This window comes from Macrobrachium nipponense, chromosome 33 (genome assembly GCF_015104395.2).
Source record: "Macrobrachium nipponense isolate FS-2020 chromosome 33, ASM1510439v2, whole genome shotgun sequence".
In the NCBI taxonomy this organism is placed as follows: Eukaryota; Metazoa; Arthropoda; class Malacostraca; order Decapoda; family Palaemonidae; genus Macrobrachium; species Macrobrachium nipponense.
The window spans coordinates 40,780,881-40,794,091 of record NC_087219.1 but is presented as its reverse complement, the minus strand read 5'-3'; the positions used below and the strand labels follow the sequence as shown (position 1 = coordinate 40,794,091).

Sequence of the window (13,211 nt, the reverse complement as noted above, 5' to 3'; positions counted from 1 at the left end):
ATATCAAATAAGTATATAAAATATATATTTCAAATAATTATATATAAATATATAAAAAAGGACAAGTCCAGTCTTAGGTTTTATTCTTTTGCTATAAGTGCTCATAAAAGTTATTTATTAGTCACAAAGCCCAAAAGTAAATTATAATCACACACTTAAAACAAGATGACAATCTGACTTACTCGCTTGTGCTACTTATGTTATCTCTGCTGATCCTGATGCTCCCTCCAGCAACAACAGAAACTAAGGTATGACGGTAATGAGACATAATTCACCCTCAATGCAAGGTTCATGAAAGGGTCGGCCGAGAGCTTAGAAGAAGAAGAAAAAAAAAATAGAGTGGTGACAAGGCTGAACGAACGGATAAGGGAGTAGTGGTTGCAGACCCATTTTAGCGTTGACAAGAGGTCGTGTGAGTGAGCGATGAAAAACGGTCGAATTGAGCGAGCGAGAGTTGTTGAGGATTGGACGTAGCGAACCGACCAGAGAGAGAGAGGAGGTTGGTGAGAGAGAGAGAGGGAGAGTGAGAGGTAGACCAAACGCCGCTGTGAGCCCCTTGCTGCCTTGCATCGCTCAGTTCCTCATAGACTGTGGCTCCGAGTTGAAGTTTAGGTGGCACCACGTCGCGATCCGCCCTGCTGAGTGCCGGTGTTAGTGTCAATGGAATCCGTTGTTGTTATTTTTATAATAATTTATACCGGTGACTGAAAAGCTCATTATTATTGACCAAACAGAGTGGCATGAGTAGTTAAATACTAGACTGTGCTTCGTTTTTCCTCCATGGAAGGCTAACTAGGCCTATAGTACTTTGAACTCCCTTGAGTGACATCGTTAGCCCGTTGTTGTTATCCTTATAATGATTTATATCAGCGACTGAAAAGCTCATTATCATTACTATTCACCCAACAGAGTGGCATGATTAGTTAAATACTAGGCTGTGCTTCGTTTTTCCTCCATGGAAAATTAACTAGACCTATCGTACTTTGAACTTCCTTGACTGATATCGTTATCCTTTAAAAGAACTGCACTATCCGTTGTGTTTATGCATATACCTCGCAACCCCCACCAAATACAATCAATTTAGAGCCTATTCCAAAAAATTACAATATCATAAAACTGTCTCATGACCAACTACCACCCCTTCCCTGACCCCCAAATCCATCAAACACCTAGCGGGTCCCCCTAGAACAGCACCCAACCCGGCGCGCACTCCACCATTGTTGAAATAATTTGCCTTATTACCTGCGGTATCGCGTTCCACCGATGACACTGTGCGTTAATCCCCAACCCGGATAGTATTAGTACCAGATTTTTTTTTATTTTTTTATTTTATCATTTTAAATCAAGAGATGGTGGTCATTTATTACTGAATGTAAAGGGGATGTGGGTGAGTATCAATCATGTTCGAGTGCTTGTGACTTCTTGTTGACTGTTATTCTGGGTTATTCTGTCGTTGGTGAAGTTTTCCTTTTTTTGTTTTGAGTTTGAGGGAGACGAATCTGTTTTGTTTTTATGCTCGAGGATTGTTAATGCAATTAATCCTTCTTATAATATTTGAAAAAACAAAATGACCTAACATTGCTATTTAAAATTTTATTAAAGTTGTTGCGATTATAACGTTAATTATTTACTGGTTGATTAATTATTTACTGGTTAATTATTTACTGGTTGATTAATTTTGACCACAGAATGGCATCAAGCAACAGAGATTATCTTTTTTTTGTTTTTTTTTTGCTTTTTTTTTTTTTTTTTTTTTTTTTTTTTTTTTTGCAATGTATAAGGAGAGGGAAGAGAAAAGATTTCTGAGGGTATATTTTCGAGTGATTTTCCCCACGCATAATTAGGATTTAATTCTGAGTATGTTTATTATATATAATTCTGCTGTTTAACGTTTTAGTGTTCCGTACTGATCTAAATGTGAGGCGAAACAGTAATCGATTTGCATTGTCTTACTAATTCTATAATATAATATATATATATATATATATATATATATCATATATATATATATATATATATATATATATATATATATAATGTATACATATACTGTCTATATTGGTTCAGTGGATAATTGTCTTACCTTACTGACATGGAAAAGAGATGGTTCCCACGGGGGTGTAAGGGTGGAGGGGACTATTTAGCCCTTTTCCTGGAAAATTCTATTATGACTGTTGATCTAACTAGTGAATTGTGCACCTGATAGTTACACGACTCTGAGGATTGCAGCCAAACTTGAGAGATAGCATGATCCATCAACTTGTTCCTCTGCATTTAGGAATATTCCACGTTCCCATTTTTAATTCCTTTATACCTACTATAGCTTTTTCCCACGACTCTCACCTATGCGTGCAGCGCAACGTTGGAATCTTACGGCATGCCATTCCAAGACACTGATTGCACCCATTAAGGCAATTTTCCTCTTAGGAGTTTTGTCAGTAAACAGAGTGGGTAATGGTTCTTTTATTGATAGGGGTTGCGGGAGAGATGAAGACAGTAGTTAGGTATTCAAACAATGGAAACGTTTTTTTTAATATGTATGTGTGCGCGTGAGTATATATGTAAGTGTATATATATCTGCGTTTGTGGTTTTGTGTTTGCTGATATGTATGTAGATAAACAGGTGCATTTTTTAATCGGTACACATTTTTTTAGTATAATTTATATTTCTCAACCCCTTCACCCTGGCAGTCTGGAAAATGTCTAGTTTGTATGAGGAAAATGAAGATTTTAGTTACTTGTTCTTTATATATTATATATATATATATATATATATATATATATATATATATATATATATATATATATATATATATATATATGTATTCCTGACGTGGCCTTTGGGTGTGTGTATATTATATATGTAATATTTATTTATTATAGATTTCAGATATAATATATATTAATATTAATATATACATATATATATTATATATATATAGCTTATCGTATATACATATATATAATATATATATATATATTATATATATATATTATAAATATATATAAAATGTATTACAATATATATATATATATATATATATATATATATCTATATATATATATAATATATATACATATATATATATATATATATATATATATATATATAGATATATATATATATATATATATCAACACCTATAATATTCCTTCTGATAAGAGGCGATTCCGTGGCGTCCACAAAGGTTAGAATCCACAACTCTTTCCATCCCCACCTGTTTCCTTCCTGGTCTGACTTTGTCCGGACAAGGACACTACATTACTTGCTCCGTTGGCCTTCGAACAAAAATGATAAACTAATTCCTGTATGAAAAAGAAGCCTTCACTCAAGCGAAAGAACTGCATTGTAGTACAACCGCCATGTGACTGTCTCTGTACCCTGAGGGGAACTGGGGACACCCTCCCCACCACCCCCCCCCCCCCCCCTCCAACTTCCCTCATTAAGAGAGGTGTGCACGGATGATTCAGGACATAGACCTCTGAGACCTTTCATCACAGCTGAGGTGTGATGGTTGAGGATTCGGAGGGTGTAGGCTACTGTAGAAGGTCTATTCGAAGTGGTACTTAACCTTTTTATTACCACGCCCCCTGAAAGAGTTGGCCCTTCCGGGCCCAGTTGGCCCCCTTCGCCCCCCATCGTTGCCCTACCCCCCCCCCGCCACGCCCCCCCCCCCCCCTTGCATCTATGAGTAGAATTCCCTTCCAGTTTAAAGAAAAAGGGAGAGAGAAAGAGAATGGTTTCGAGGGATAGGGAGGAAGGTCAGTAATTACAAAACAAGGTAAGGCCAACGAGCCTAACCAGCGTAGTAGACTGGAGGGAACTAACTTTATAAGGCGATATTTTTGCATTTTTTCATAAACTTCTGAATTTCAGTTCCTCATTCTTGTGAAGGGAATAACGAATATAATAGAGATTCTTTAATTTCTCCCTAGAGCTCGCGCCTCGCCTGGTAATTGCTGAAGCCCCCATACCAGAACAGGAAAGAGACATGGGAAAATCCTTATTATTACCAATATTAAATGAAGGAGAAAACACGCAAACCATCATAGTGATGAATGCACAGGGTTTAGTTACGAGTAACTCAAAAAGAAAAATAGAGTACTTAGAAGAACTAAACCCACCAAATTGAAAAGAAAATAGATATAATAAGTGATATAAGTGAAACTGGTATTCCCAGAGACTGGGAATGATGATCAAATCAAAGGGTTCCAAACTTATAGATCAGATAGAAAAAATAGGAATCAAGGGGGAACCGCAATATATGGGAAAGACAAAAAACAAGGAAAAATATATGAGAAATATAGTAACTCAGAATGTGAACTAATAGCGGTAGAATTTGAATCTGAAAAATTAATGAACATAGTAATATATAGACCTCCTAATACTAAAGAGTTTGACTTAATAATAGAAAAATTGGATGATATATGTAGAAATCACAAGGACTGGACTATTCTCCTATCTGGAGACTTCAACTTTCCTTTCGTAGACTGGAAAGAACGAAATAGGAGATTGTGGATGTACTTATACATATAAAAAGAAAGTATAGTAGTGCAGAAGATAAGAGGCAATTCGAAAAGCTATTAGATATGCTACTAGAATACATTCAACAAATAAATCACCTGCCAACAAGAAAGGAAAATACTTTAGACCTAGTATTTGTGAACGAGATGAATTATGTTAAAGAAATAATAGTTTTTAATACATGCGAGTATTTCAGAACATAATGTCATAGAAATAACAGTCCATTCCAAAGCAAGTGAAAACAGAGATAAGCAAGAAATGAAAAAGTGGGAAGGATATGGAAAATACAACTTCTACAGTAAAAAATATAAAATGGTCAGAAATAAATGAAGAATTAAACAAAGATTGGGATAACATTTTCGTAAGTGATGACATAAAGGTAAATACGGAGATATTATATAAAATATTAGAGAAAATAGTGGATAAATATATACCGAAGAAGAAAAGTAAACATCAGTCATGCATACCAAGAGACAGAAGGATCTTGTTCCAGAAAATCAAAAAGTGGAAAAAAGGTCTTGCAAAAGAAAAAAATGCATGGAAAGTTATAGAACTAAAAAGTAAGATAGAAAATGCAGAACAAAAGATTATACAATCAAAAGAAAATGAAAAACGGGACTTGGAAGAAAAAACCCTATTAAATATCAAGCAAAATCCCAAACTATTATACTCATATGCGAAGAAGATGAATAAAAGAAGAATAGAAATAGGCCCTCTAAGAATTGAAGGGAGATTAACGAATGAAAAAAAGGAAATTTGCAACATATTGGCAAAACGATATAAGAGAGAATTCACCCCTAGAATAGATAATGAAGATAATGATATAGAAGTAAGGGATTGAAAAATAGTGAATATTTAGCTGACATAGATATTAATGAAGCTGATATTGTGCAGGCTATTAATGAAATTAAAAATGGAGCTGCTGCAGGGCCAGATGGAGTGCCTGCTATTTTGTTAAAGAAAGTAGTTCATTCTATCGCAAAGCCACTTGCAATATTATTAAGACAAAGTGTAGATACAGGCAAGATTTATGATGAGCACAAATTAGCATATATTACCCCTACTTTCAAAAGTGGATCAAGACTAGAGGCAAGTAATAATTATATGCCCTGTTTGAGTCTAACATCACATATTATGAAAGTGTATGAAAGGGTAATGAAGAAAAATATTATGAAACATTTAATAAAATAATTTGTTTAATAAAGGACAACATGGTTTCGTACCCGGAAAAAGTACACAAACCCAACTGTTAGTCCACCGTGAGAACATATTCAAAAATATGAAAAGCGGAAATGAAACAGATGTGGTTTATTTAGACTTTGCAAAAGCTTTTGACAAAGTAGACCATAATATATTAGCGAAGAAAATTAGAAAACACAATATCGTGGATAAAGTAGGAAGATGGTTAAAAGAATTTTTACACAACAGAAAACAGATAGTTATTGCAAACGACGAGAAATCGGATGAAGCCAAGGTAATATCCGGTGTGCCACAAGGTACGGTGTTAGCTGCAATACTGTTTGTTATTATGATTGAAGACATAGACAGTAATGTTAAGGATTCGGTAGTGAGTAGTTTCGCAGATGACACTAGAATAAGTAGAGAAACTTACTTGTGATGAAGATAGGAACGCTCTACAAAGAGACCTTAACAAAGTATATGATTGGGCAGAGGTAAATAGGATGGTATTTAACTCTGATAAATTTGAATCAGTAAATTATGGAGACAGAGAAAGAAAGCTATATGCATATAGGGGACCTAATAATGAGACAATCACAAATAAGGAAGCAGTTAAAGACCTTGGTGTGATGATGAATAGGAACATGTTATGCAATGATCAAATAGCAATTCTGTTGGCAAAATGTAAAGCAAAAATGGGAATGTTGTTACGGCACCTTCAAACAAGAAAAGCTGAACACATGATTATGCTTTATAAAACATATGTTCGTAGTCCACTTGAATATTGCAATATGATATGGTACCCACACTATCAAAAGGATATTGCACAAATAGAGAGTGTACAAAGGTCCTTTACAGCTAGAATAGAAGAAGTTAAAGACCTTGACTACTGGGAAAGACTACAATCCTTAAAATTATATAGTCTAGAAAGGAGAAGAGAACGCTACATGATAATTCAGGCATGGAAACAGATAGAAGGAATAGCAGAAAATATCATGGAACTAAAAATATCAGAAAGAGCAAGCAGAGGTAGATTAATAGTGCCCAAAACTATACCAGGAAAAATAAGGAAAGCACACAGGACATTAATCCACTACGCACCAGCATCGATAATGCAGCGTCTATTCAATGCGTTGCCAGCTCATCTGAGGAATATATCAGGAGTGAGCGTAGATGTGTTTAAGAATAAGCTCGACAAATATCTAAACTGCATCCCAGACCATCCAAGATTGGAAGATGCAAAATATGCCGGAAGATGTACTAGCAACTCTCTGGTAGACATTAGAGGTGCCTCACACTGAGGGACCTGGGGCAACCCGAACAAGATGTAAGGTCTGTAAGGTAAGGTTAGGGGGCGCGCCCCCCAGGTTAAGAACCACTGGTCTGTTCAAAGTTCTGTTGAATTTTGTCATAAGGGGTAGGTTTGTCGAAGTTAAGGATTTCAGAGCGGATGCAGGGTAGGGAGACTGGGGTAGTTGTGAGACATCCTAACCTTTCTCAGAATGCCGTGTAATGACCTAACCAAGTTCCTCGCTGGACGAGTAGGTTACGTGCTCGCCTACCGATTCGATAGTCACGAGCTCGATTCCCCGCTCTGCCAACGTGGAATCAGAGGAATTTATTTTTGATGATTAGAAATTCATTTCTCGATATAATTTGGTTCGGATCCCATAATAAACTGTATAGGTCCCGTTGCTAGGTAACCCATTGGTTCCTAGCCACTTAAAAATGTTCTAATCCATCGGGCCAGCCCTAGGAGAGCTGTTAATCAGCTAGGTGGTCTGGTAAAACTAAGAGAGAGTACTTAATTTTTAACCTGACCTAACCAGACCTTACCTTCCTAACCTAACTTAGGGCGCCGTGCCTTGACCTGGCTAGGGGAGGCTTGGCTCCCCTGCCCCCCCTGGTTCCCCCCTCCAAGTAACATTGAATATTCATGTCTCCCTTCTCTGCATACTACCCAGGATTTCTTGTAATGTAGACTTCTGTTGAAGTTTTAAATAAGATTATCTGAATTTTTGTTTTATAAGGGGGAGGTGCGTTAGTCTTAAAAAAAAGAAAAAAAAATCTCTCTCTAAACTTAGACAAAGTTAACATTATGCATGTCCAAGTGATTCCATACAAATAGTGACATGATTGACATTGGGCGGCGTATGATTTAAGATGCCTGAAACGCTCCTTTACGACACCACCTTCAGGAGTCTGGTGGAGGTCCTGCCTTTAGGAGTCTTGTGGAAACCACATCCTCTGATATATATCCTCTGCATTCTTAGTTTTGAAAATGATGGTTAGTTCAGAGTATGATCTCTATATTTTCAGTTAGCGATGACTGATAAGCATTCAGTAAATTATTGTAAAGATTAAAAACATGTAGCATAACATATACTACATACTCATATTTTTATATGTATGTATGTATACAATTGTAATCAGTCTGACACATGATGTATGTACCTGTCATAAGAACAGGGAAAAATTAAAATGGACATAGGTCCTGACCGGTTTCGACTTTATTTCTAAGGCATTTACGAAGGAGTCCTTCGTCAGTGTATTAGAAATCAAGCCGAAACCGGTCAGAACCTACAGAAAGTATTTTCCGTTTTCCTGTGGTAATGATTCTATACACACACACACACACACACACACACACACACACACACACACACACACACACACACATATATATATATATATATATATATATATATATATATATATATATTATGTAGATTTGTTTAGAAGGCAATTGTCAGATTATTCCTTATGCGTAATTTCTCAAGTTAAAATTCTCCGAATGTGGCCTTCAGGCAACTCTTGCTACAGTAATACCGAGATTATTTGGTTCACATAACAGTTCCTTTTTCTCTGCTGCCAATTTTTGGAATTCTCTTTGCCTTCTGTTTCTGTTCCGCGCTCTCTTTCTCATCATGGGCTAAATAACGGCTGTAGGTCGCCTTTCTCATTGTGCTATTACATTTTAAAATAAAAGCGCCTCAGTGGCGTGGTCGGTATGGTGTTGGCGTGCCACCTCGTTGGCCGCGAGTTCGATTCTCTGGCATTCCATCGACACGGTTCGGAAGTCACGTCAAGCCATTCCATTGGTCCCGTTGCTGAATAACACTGGTTCCATGCAACGTAAAAACAACAAACAAGCAAACAAAGAAAGAATTTTTGACGTATTTGAAGTTTCATTTTTTCTAGTTTTTATATCAATTACTTTTCTAGCTTTGTATTTCCAGTTGCTTATTTTGACAAATGACATCATTTGATTTTCTTATATTAGTGACTCTTCATTTAGAGTATATTAGATTATGACCATTTTTCCTTTGCAACTTGGAAACATCAATCACGCAACTAACCTCGATGAAGATCAAAACAACTACAATGTGAATTGAAGTCACTTTCACCTGTGGTCGAAAGAAACTTCACCAGTGGTAAAAATAGCCGCTGGTTGTCTCCTGTCAGAACCTTGGTTCATTAGAGAGGCTGCACAGAATCTGTTTTCCTGCTGTCACCTAAACGCCGTCGCTATTTATAACGAAGGTCCTTGCCTTCGGGACAAAATATGAGATTATTACTGAGGACATAAAGGTCAGAGATGCTTGTGGGGGTGGAGGAGGAGGAAGGGCATCATGGCAGGCAAGGGTGTTTTCTGCTCAGACGTGTCTGAGTAGGCGTCTGAAGTGACTGAGAAGCCGTGGGAGTTTGTTCTTTTGCAGAAATGTCTCTGGGTGTCTGATACGGCTGGGAGACCATTGGTTTTTTTTTAAGTGCCTGTGTGCATTTCTGAACCGGCCTGGTGTCCGTAAGGGTTTTTTTTTTTTTTATATATACACAACAGCTAATTTCTGAAGAATCGTCTATATGTAATTGTCTGAAATGGCTGGGAGGCTGTGGGAGTTTATTCTTACAGAAGTTTCTGTGAGCGTCCAGTGTGTCTGTTTGAAATTTCTCTCAGGTTATGGAAGTGTTTGTATTATTTGTTGTTTTTTTTAACATACGTGATTGTGTAGGTGCCTGAAATGGATGAAAATAAAAGGCCTTCGGAATTTTTAAAATAAAGTGCTTTTGTTGGTGCGTGATTTGGGTTGGATTTTTTTTTTTTTTTTTTTAGAATTTATACTAAGTTGTACCAAACGGGTGGGAGCAAGTGAAAGCTCTTTGCATAACCCTCTGAAATATCAATGGCACTATATTAAACGTCCGAACAGTAGAATATTAATTGATTTTTCACAGAATTTCACCTTTTATTTACTCGAAAGGGTAAATAAAATTTTGTCATTGTGACTGCATTCTTGTCTTCCTCCATATTCACATCTTCTAAGGAAAATTGGCAAACTTGACTTTATTTACTTAGAAAAAAAAACATGAATTTTCCTGAATGTGAATCTGGCAGTGGCTTCAGTGATGCCCTTCTCTGAATCCCACCCCCACCCCCCTTTTCTATGGAAGAAAAAAAAAAAGCCACGAAGGACAACTATAGCTAGATAGATTTAGAAAAATGATTAAATCTTATGTGAAGCTGCTTTTTGTTGACACCACTCAGATACCCTGCACTCATAAAACTGAAACCAGCGTAAATAAATATAGTTGTTTAAAGGACAAGATGTGCCGATTGGTAAACGAACTTAAAAATGAAGATAAATGAGGCGTAAAGGTCATCCATTTCCAGACTCAAAAAATGACGTAAGCGGAAGTCAAGATTTCCCGATAGCGTGTGATTTATTTCCTTGGCAGGTAATTGCATTTTATATAAATATATAAATAATAATTTATTTGCAGTCTGGCCTTGGACTGTGTCGCTAAGGTAGGAGGGGGAAAGAATGACGAGAAGAAAGAAGAGAGAGCAAGGGCACTGAAGGGAGTGAAATCAGTGTCGTAAGAGAGAGAGAGAGATCGCTGAAGGGCAATTAAGACATAGCAGTGCTTCTGAATAGAGAGAAGTTTAAGCGAATAAGACATAGCAGTGTGCCCGAATAGAGAGAGATTGCTGAAGAGGAATTAAGACATAGCAAAGCTTCTGAATAGAGAGAGGTGTCAGCGAATGAGACATACCAGTGTGTCTGAATAGAGAGAAAGAGAGAGAGATTGCTGAGGGGGAATTGAGACATAGCAGTGCTTCTAAATAGAGAGAAGTGTCAGCGAATAAGACATAGTGTGTCTGAATAGAGACAGAGGGAGAGAAAAGTTAGATAACAAGATTTTGGCTTATTTGTCACAAAGCCTTCTGACACCTCTTTACCACAATTCAGCTACTCTATAGTAGATTCACATCAACCGTGCATCTGATGTCTAGGCCGAGAGGTGGAACATACATCCTGCCTATGTGAACTCTCGAGAGAGACTAAGAGTTTCCAGCTCTGTGATTGGCTTATCAACAGCCAATCAGGAACGTCGAAAGGGACGGGCCTAGACATCAGATGCACGGTTGACGTGAACCTACTAAAGCTGTAAGTGGTATTTTTAGCTGTAACTTCTTTAATAATTGTATTTTATAACTATTTTACAATAAGTGATTGATAACTGTATTTTTTAACTATTTTACAGTAAGTGATTAATAACTGTATTTTCTAACTATTTTACAATAAGTGATTGTCGAATAGATTTCCAACACGAATAGATTTTTTCTTAACTTCATCAAGAACAAAACCTTTTTAAATATAGCCGAGAATTCCATACCCTGTGCCCAAAATACCCGCAAAATGATCTTCAGTTCCGCATTCTGCTGGCCAAGATTTCTTGGATCCGCTTGGCATAATCACATTAAAATTCTCTGTCCTTTTTTTTTAACAGTCTTGTCACTAAGATTCATGCGGTTATGCTTTAAATGATTTAAATTGTTATCATTAGTCTCGGCAAAGTTGATGACGGTGAACGAACGAAACTTGGTTAAGTTCGTATTTTATGGCCAAGTTGTCTCATCTTATTTGTTTGTATCATCTTATTTTTATGTCGAAGAAATGATAAAATTGCCACACGTGATGTTTTGGTTTACTTTCACAATCGCCCCAGTAGATTTTGCTTTGGGAAATAAGTTGAATAGATTCAATTATTTTCAAAGGCGTTCGATATAGCTTATTAACATTTATGTAATAAAATTCATGGTTTTTTTTTCGGGTGCAACGTAACATCCCTCATTGTATTTTGTTTTAATACTAAAGAAAAGTGGGCTATCTTACCTGAATTAGTCTTCGTCTCGTTCCTTCAGCTGCCAAACTGTTGATTTCACTTCCTTCTTTATTGTTCCCCTGACACTTCCTTATCTGTTATCGTATGTTTTATCTTTTCCCTTTTCTGCTTTCTTCTTGCGGGCCTGGGCTAGTTTAAGCCACCAGGTTTCCATTCCTTCGGCCTCTAACAAAAAAATCTCTCTCTCTCTCTCTCTCATTATGACCCACTCGAAGATAAGAAAGAAAATCACTGACTTGGAAAATGACAGTTAAATGTTATCAGGGACAATGAGGGTATGTGTCTATCCTTTGTGGTCCCGCCAAGTACCCCCAGTAATTGGGGGGAGGAGGGCTTGGGTTGGTTGTGGTGGTGGTGGTGGGGGGGGGGGGCGGGGGGCGGGGGGGGGGGGGGGGGGGGGGGAGTGATGCATCTCTGGACGCCGTGAAAGTTCCACATTCAAGTGATGGCTGGACCTGTCAATTTTCCTCGTTAGGTTTGAGCCTGGTCACAGAGCCCTAGTCACTGTCCCATTAAGGGGTGTAATTATAGCAGTTATCACTTAGTGATTAGGAGATCAAGATGGCTTGATGATAGTCATTACTGGCCATGAGAGGCATTTCCTCTTTTTTTTTTTTTTTTTTTTTTTTTTTTTTTTTTTTTTTCATGGTCCGTCAGGTGGTAATGGTAACGGTATTACGTCTGGGACTGGCAAAGTATGGTAGAATTAATGTTATATATATATAATATATATATATATATATATATATATATATATATATATTATATATATATGCATATAATTCAGAAAATGTAATACATATATGTGTATGTATGTATGTATGTTTATATATATATATATATATATATATATATATATATATATATCCACCTAGATATATATATATATATATATATCTATATCTATATATATATATATATATATATATATACACGCGCGCGCGCGTTGCAAGTACATACGTGGAAAGAGCATTGCTTTGAAATTTGCTATATTGGGGTGAAGCTTTAGGTAGAATCTGTCTCTTTCTCTAGTAGCTACACTTTCTGTTAACGGTAAGATACTTAATGTGAATCTCCCTCCCTCTCTCTCTCTCTCTCTCTCTCTCTCTCTCTCTCTCTCTCTCTCTCTCTCTCTCTCTCTCTCTCTAGAACTCTGTAGTCGATTTGAACTATGATAATAATGAATAGAACTCTGAAATCGAGCTGAGCTGACCACTGACTTTGATCCACCTTCGTGAGACCTTCCAGCATCTTTTGATCTCTCAGATCTCTCACGTCGAGATGACCTTCGACAGTCCATGTCTTAAAAAGACAAGAC

The 13,211-nt window shown here is 36.8% G+C and overlaps 1 protein-coding gene across 3 annotated transcripts in view; it reads left to right on the top strand.

Moving 5' to 3' along the window:
• The first annotated feature begins 511 nt into the window (after positions 1-511).
• Positions 512-13,211, top strand: part of LOC135203110 (integrin alpha-PS3-like) — a 76,337-nt gene continuing 63,637 nt past the window's right edge. The window contains exon 1 of one of the 3 annotated variants that reach the window (XM_064232740.1): positions 512-650. The gene's annotated coding sequence lies outside the window, so the exon portion shown is untranslated. Of the gene's footprint in view, positions 651-1,231; positions 1,388-13,211 lie in introns of those variants that run through there. The other 2 variants (XM_064232741.1, XM_064232743.1) reach the window with 2 other exon arrangements.